Consider the following 8,205-nt stretch of genomic DNA (forward strand, 5'->3'; position numbering starts at 1 on the left):
TCCTGTTTACAACTATGATTTTCATGATCCAAAGCAATTTTTATATGTTCCATGTTAATTAACAAAATTGTTTATTTGATTTCAAAGACTAGAGTCAAGACTGCTTTACATTTAATTTATAAGTTGAAAGTTTGTATAGTTAAATACAATAAATTAGTTGTGATGTACAGAAGATAAACATTAGCAAGCTCAAGAATATGTTTAGCTCTTAATGTATAATAGCAAAGGTTAGTTATAAAGACTTGACGTCAATTTATGGTCTTAAAATGCAAAATAAAGTCTGCAAATTGTAGAATGGTTTCATTTTTATATCATTTTGCATGAGCTACTTTCAAACTCAGTGTTTTGTGTTTTACAACTACATTTCCTGTGGACTTAGAAATTAGTTTTGTTTCAAAGTTATGTTAAGAATATTTTAAATACATTAACTTTAATATATTTGACTCTATAATTAACATATGTTATAAAATACAGACTTCAATGGCTTGGAAGACAAAAGTATTTGGAAATGTCCAAGGTTTTTTAAAAAAAGTTTGTGAATATATCAAGACAGAGTAAAAAGACAGAATTTCAGTTTTGGGTTGACAAAATATTGGTAAATTTGACATAAACTATTAAATTATGGAAAATATTTTGATGGAAATTCTGGAAGAAAAAAAACCCAGAAAATGTCCTGGTAACTTTTTGCAGGATATTTTCAGTTTTTTTACAGAATTTCCCTCAAAAATTTCCTGTAATTTAACAGTATTTTAGTTCACATTTTTTCCGTAAAAAAACTGGAAAATGTCCTGGTAATTTTTTGCCAGTACATTTTCTGTTTTTTTACGGAATTTCCGTCAAAATTTTTTCCGAAATTTAACAGATTTTTTTCCGTAATTTAACAGTTTTCTATGTTTAAAATTTAACATATATATAAATTATGGGAAAAAATTCTGCCGGAAATTCCGTAAAAAAAAACAGAAAATGTACTGGCAGAAAATTACCAGGACATTTCCCTGTATTTTTACGGAATTTTTTTTTTACTGTGCATGACAGGTGTTATGTCATGTTTATGACAGTGTCATGACAGTCTTATTCACCCCCCTTCAAATAAAGTGCTACCCTTTATTATAAAATGTTTGTATTCAGTAAGGGCTCTTTGCACCTAAGGCGGTGACGTTACCTCTCCAGGAGCTAATGCGGCTCACTTGTTTCCGCTTTGAGTTACCATGACTGGTAGAAAAGACTAAGTCGTATTTCAGATGCAAAAAACGCAATATTATGAAGATTGTTGTCTTCCTAATATAATGGGCTTTTAAGTTTTCATTAATTTCCAAGCGATCCTGAATTAAGAAGATGGTGGCTTGTAAATATTTGCCACTACCAGTTAAAGCTAACGCTGCACAACACAAAGTTTGCAGCCTTCACTTCACTCCGGATCAGCCTAAAACTACCAGGGATACGGATGGTAAATAAAGGAGCCTCCCTGAGTTATTTCCATGGAATCACTTCTGTATTCAGCCTGAAAGAGTTTATGGGAACGAGAGAGCAGACCAGAGCCAGACAGCCGAGCAACTGATCCTGCTGTAAACACCGTCCTGTCTGAGCTCTTCACAAGAAACATGCAAAGGTAATAAAACGAAATAACACGGAGACCTTAAAAGACACAGTCATATTTTCTAAAAGCAGCAACTTTGAACCTGAACGGTCAGCGGAACCAGATCTCTGACACCAGAGCTGCGCTACTGTTAAGCTATGAGGCTTGTTGAGCTCCGTCGTGCTTCTGAAGCCTGAACCCTAACCTCCCCCGTTAGTCTCTGACACTAACGACAATAAAGAAAATTAGGTAAATACATTGTCCGTTAGAATGTTTAGATAATAGCACATTTTTACAAGAACAATGTCCGAGAATATTACCTACTAGCATAAGCTAAAGTTAATGTTAGCCACAAAGTTTAAGTAAAACTCACCTTCGTATCAGTAAATGTATAACGAGGCGAACATCTTAAAACCTTTCTCCAGCTGACTTGTTGGGGCTTCGGATCGATGTACAAACTTTGGCCAAGCCCTGGTGTAAAATGATATTTTTATTGGATCGGAAACAATCGAGCCGCTTTTCCCCGAACGCGGAAGCTGAGGTGCAAAGAGCCCATTACAGTCATTGACCATGGTGAAGTTTTATCAAATTAAAATATTTCATGCATCTGATATTTTGTCTAAATATATATTTTTACTTTGTCTCGATATCCACAAGTTTGTTTTATTTATGCAACAGATTAACAGTTTCTTTATGTTCCAAATTGGATTAGCTATTTTATGCATTTACAACATGAATACTAGCCAGTAATAAAACTCCTCTATAGAAAAACAAACCAGATGGACACAGGTCCTGAGGGGATGTATGCTGAGGATAAGTAGCCGGCTGCCATTTTAGAGAATTTCTCAAGATGCTTCCACTGACAGCTGGCAAAAATAAAAATAAACAACATATTTGACTCATAGCACAATGCAAGTAAAACTGACTTTCCAAAGCACTATTAGCAGCACTGTCTTTAATAATAAACACTATAATTTAAAATTTCATAATACAATGAGTCATAGTCCGCTTCATTACTTGGCTTTGGAATTTTTCCTGAAAATGAGCAGAGCCTAAGTGAAGATGTGGAAAAGTCACTATTTTTTACAACATGCTCCACCACAACTCTTTGAACTTCCTTGGAATAAGGTCATTCCCAGACAGAGGAACTCTGGGTTGGTGGTTCAATGGAGTGGCTGGGTCCAGGGCCACTCCCTGCTGGTCATAGGATGACTGGCGAGGAGGTGCTAAAGAGGCTTGAGGCACAGTTGGTGACATCTGCTGACTTTGCACAGATTTTACTAAGGTGTTGTAATGAAGAGAGCTTCATTACTGGGACTATTTTTACTTAAGTCACTGTATAGCAGTTTAAAAACACTTTTTGCACTTTATTAACAAGCACTTTATTTAGCACTGCACTTTAAGCAGAGATTTGCACATAAATAATTTGCACACAAGAAGTTTTAATTGTATTTATTTATTTTAGTAATTAGCATGTAGCCTTTTGTTCTGGGCTCTGCACAGCTGCTCCTCATTGAGAAGTGAGCTGGTTGCCTGTGGAGGGAGGATAATTGTTACTCAGAGCTACTGGTGGGTAAAACTGAGCAAATGTTTGTGCATAATCTGTTAGGTGTGGAGTGCTGATATTAAGTGACTCACCTGTCTTTTCTGTGTCCTCTCCAGGGTGTTTGGACAAATACAACCCCGGGGGTCCAGACACCATTTATAGGTTCCAGGAGAGGCCATTGAAAAGTGTGGGGGGGGAATTGTTATGGGTTTTTCTGGCGTTTCATTTTATGTAAGATAAAACATAAAATACTTATAAAAAGTAAATGTTTATATTTAGTAAAAGGTATTTTATTTAAATAGGTAGAGATTGGTTAATTGAGATCCCCCTGTGAATTGGAGGGGTTGGGTCCGTCACAACTGGGACTATTTAAGCCTGTAGTTTCACCTGTGAAATGATTTTGTGTGTTGATGCTGTAAGAATAAACCCACTGCTGTTTCCACCTGACTCTGCCTCAACTACTCTTCCTCACTGTAAAATCCAACCGCAAAAGGCCGCCTTGTTACAGGTGTGGATGTCATCTTTTTTGTCTTCCTCCTTTTCATCATCATAACCACCATCACAATCATCATCTCCATCATCGAACACAACAGAGACACAATCAGATGACTTATTACCCCGCAATAATAACTCAACAGTCCATGGAAAAACCTTATAAGCTTGTATTAAAGCAGAAAGTACGGCGGCCACCGTAAAAAAGGCTTATAGTATCAATTATGCTGCATGAACTGATCAGTAGATTATTGCGAGGGAACGCAAAAGAAAAAACATTCCCCATGTCCCCTGGAGGGCTCCGTACTATTCCGCCTTTTCTCGCCCTGTATGTCGGCATTACGCACGACCTGTTGCCATGGCAACCGACAAACAACAGCTCAACGAGCAGATATTACCGATCAGGGGAATCAACACCAAAAACAAATATTTCCCAGACAAAAAAGTAGCAAAAACACCAAAACACAGCATCCAGTCTGTTACATTATGTTGTCAGGCTTAATGTCTATATTGTGATTATTAAGTTTTCGCCTGAACACCGCGGTGGTTGATTAGCTGATCTAAACAGCTGCTCTACTGATGACTTGGTGGGCGGGTTGTTTAGTGCTAACGGAACCAAAACACACCGAACTGCGCAGCACATGCTAAGGCTATCAATGTCAATACCAGGCCAGCAGCAGTTAGGCTAGTATAACTGACCCACTGCTGACTTGTTCAATCTTTTCTTTAAATTAAAACGTTTTTCTCACCTGTGAAATCTGAAGCCCCTATTAACATTATCTATGGTTGAATTAACTGTTAAACATTGCGTCTGTTGTTCTGATTCTTTGCGTGATTGTAGTATTTTCCTGACCATATCCTACCTGTGGAAGTTTCGTTTTGTCTGTTTTATTTAATCGAAGATTACGGTAAGCTTTATTTAATTTATTTTATAGCTGGCTTTCATTAAGCTGCTATATTACTTCATGTTTAAAGCTTATATGAGGGGCAGCTTGTTAACATTTTTATAAAAGGCTTCGCTTGCCGTCTGGCTGCTATTGTAACAGTTGTAGAATGAATCACGTCAAGGAACCAGGATTTGCATTGATTTATTCCTGTTTAAAACAAAAACATGTTCAGCAGCAGCTCTGGCTCTCACATGAATGGGTTAAAATCATCTAAAGTTCACAAATAATAATAAAATAAAATCTGCATTCATACAAAACAATTAAAATAAAACCGAAACAGAAATAATGTGCCCAAAGGTTACAATTTTACATAGTAATATAAAAATATACAAAATACATACATTTAAGAACCAGATAACATTTTGAAATAATTCACATACCTGTTTAAAACAAAAAACATGTTCAGCAGCATCTCCTGGCTCTGGCTTTCCCACTCACACCTTTACCGACCAAAAGAACAAAAATAAAATAACCATGTTGGCATGGTAAACTGGATAAATGTCACCAACGTGGGAATTAAATACCCAGAACAGTGCTGTGCTAAACATCAAAAAGTTAAACAACTATTTACAACTTATGAGTTGAACAGCATACTTTTTCTTTTTACATTTTGAATATTTTAATGTACAAGCAGAAGACAACTCTGTGCGATTACAAGCTGCGATTACAGAGCGCAGCGCAGCTTGGCGCGAACTGAGGAGGGCAGCGGGAACACACAGGATGTGACACGGAGACAGGAAACAAGAAAATAAAAGCTTCTCCACCAAAATAAAATACAATTCAAAACCCAAGGAAAAACAAAAATACATAGATAATGGGGATGGATTTGGGCCGCATTGGGATCCAAAAATAAAACAGTATAAAACAGAAATAAGTACAAAAGCGACAACAATCATGTAAATTGAACCTTTTGAGAAGGTTCATCCAAAAAAATAAAAAAAAATAAAATTAACTCAGCTACACTATGTCGTTACTACCGTATTCTGTAAACAAGTCATTGCTTGACGTCAACCACGTGAATCAGGACAAAAATGTTTGTTTTTGTGGCTATGTTGTCCCTATACATTAAAATATTTTAGTGTAATGACACTCTTTTTAAGTATTAATGCACAAAAAAGAGTTTGAGGTGGTCTTTATGATGTCTGTGTTTAATTTATTTCAATAAAGACTTGTTTCCCTTGTCTGATACTGTTTCATTCTTGCAAACACCTCTGCATTTAAAATATGTTTTAAAAAGGTAGGATATTCTAATAAAAGGATTGATGCATACAACTGCGATAGCTTTTCATTTTGAACGGGTAGGATATTCTGATGAAGGAGTTGTTAGAAACCCAGCCTTTCCCTACTGGGCAGTGGAGAGCAACATGTATGTGGTTGTTGTTGAGAGCGGGGTGTTAGTTGTAGGGAAGTCAGTCCAGTACGCTGTACTTGTTCATCCTACTAAAACAGGAATAAAGTTCTTAACGCGTTCATCTGCCTCCTCCTTGCTTTTGCCCACCAAGGGAGCACATCTGATTCGAGCTTGTTAACCAGCGAACACCTGTTCTAGACTTATGGAAGGTAACAAAACAATATTTTTGTGGTTTCGTTGTATATAAATTGTTCCAATGCTATGCATAACTCCTAAGCTTCCACTTCAGTCCAAGTGACTGGACTGAAGTGGAAGCTTAGGAGTTAGGCAGTGTTGTGTTCAAGACCACCTAACCCGAGACCAAGACAAGACCAAGACCAGAGTGTATCGAGACCGAGACAAGACCAAGACTTTTAGGGTCAGAGACCAAGTCAAGACCAAGACCGAGGAAAGTCGAGACCGAGTCAAGACCAAGACCAGCGGCCCGCGCTACATGACACAATAAAATGTAAAATATGATCGAAATTGCTTCTCAGAATAATCTGAAAGATCCATATTCCCATAAAAACACCTAGATATTAAATACTTAATACATTTTACCAATATTAAATATTCCATTTCTGTGTTACAATGTGTGATGGTCTCGTGCTATCCCTAAAAACATAACACCCTGGGAATTTGCCCATATTGCTCATATAAGAATCCGCCACTGTTGCACCATTAAACATAGCAATTGAGGCAATGCCCTGATGGTAAATAACACTCAACTATGAACACTGACCCAAGGAGCAACAAGCAAGAAGTAGCCAAACAGAAGGCGCTCATCGTGACTGTTTTCACTCTCTCTCCCAGTACATGAAGCCAGGTAGTCTGACACCATGGCAGACATTACAGCTGCCACTTTGAACAAAAACAAAGAGCAATGTGCATGCTCTGCGTGCTCTTTCTTTCTTGTGTTTTAGTTATTTGTTAATTTAAATATCAACGTACATAATTAAATAATGATGCAGTGTACACAGAGCATTACTAGAACAAAGAACGGGTGTTCTGTCAGGTCAGATCGTCATACGCTTAGCACGAACTCAAGGTGTTCTGTCAGATCAGCATACGTTGTCAGATAGTCGTACGCTTAGCTCAGACATGCATACGCTGTCATTACCATATGATTTTATTTAATCAGCAACATAGAATCATGACGTAGATCATCATACATTTGGTTATTAACAGTTGTATGGCATCCAGCTGCAGCCAGAGTGGCTTTAAATACACTTTGAAACCATGACAACGCATGTATATCTATATAGTTATCATATTATGTCATATTATAAACAATTTAATGACTTATTTTCGTCATAACTTGTTGCATATGCTGAACTGACAACTCCACTGACGGTCGGACTTCTTAGGCGCATGCGCTGGCATGGTACTCACTGCATGTATGCTAGGAACATAGAATCATGACGTAGATCTGTTATTAACAGTTGTATGGCATCCTGACTTAGCGGTTAAGTGAGTTTTACACGGGCGTGTGTTGTAGCTGACTCCAGCTGCAGCCAGACCTGCTTTAAATACACTTTGCAACCATGACAACACATGTATATGTATATAGTTATCATTGAAAACAATTTAATGACTTATTTTCGTCATAACTTGCTGCATATGGTGAACTGACAACTCCTCTGACGGTCGGACTTCTTAATGCGCATCCGCAGGCATGGTACTCACTGCACGTATGCTATTCTGACAGTGTATGGTAATCTGATAGAACGGCTCTCAGTGAGTGACACTCCAGTCCTATCTAATAAATAAAGAGCCGTGGAGAAGAATCGACTGTTTCTGAATGTCACATCACTATATTGCAGACTTTTGGACATAGCGTTGTCCTATATATGCGACAAGTCAGTCAACATCTCCGCACAATAATTCAGGCAGTGAGTGACTTTTTTTCATCACAAATTCTTATGTGTCTCTGTACAGCTAGCTTTGCTAACATCACGTTAACGGAGCTTACCTTCTTTGAGCTACTTTTCTAAGTGACGAAAATAGTTAGACGTTGTCCCCATTGTCTCTGAAAGCGAAGCGCTGCTGAGTTAGCTCTGGCCATCGGATTTCTTACTATTTATGCAGCGCTATTATATTACTGACGATTAGACAAACATTTTCTGCCGCTGAGAGAAAACCACTGCGCATGTCCTGGAGCGCCGCGTGCGAGTGAAAGGTGGGGAGGGGGAGAAACATGTAGTTGCTTGGATTTTAATCGGTGAGTTTTGCATCCACTGAAAACAAAGATGTT

The sequence above is a fragment of the Poecilia mexicana genome, unplaced genomic scaffold, assembly GCF_051168715.1.
Source record: "Poecilia mexicana isolate PSO_F unplaced genomic scaffold, ASM5116871v1 scaffold_4, whole genome shotgun sequence".
NCBI lineage: Eukaryota > Metazoa > Chordata > Actinopteri > Cyprinodontiformes > Poeciliidae > Poecilia > Poecilia mexicana.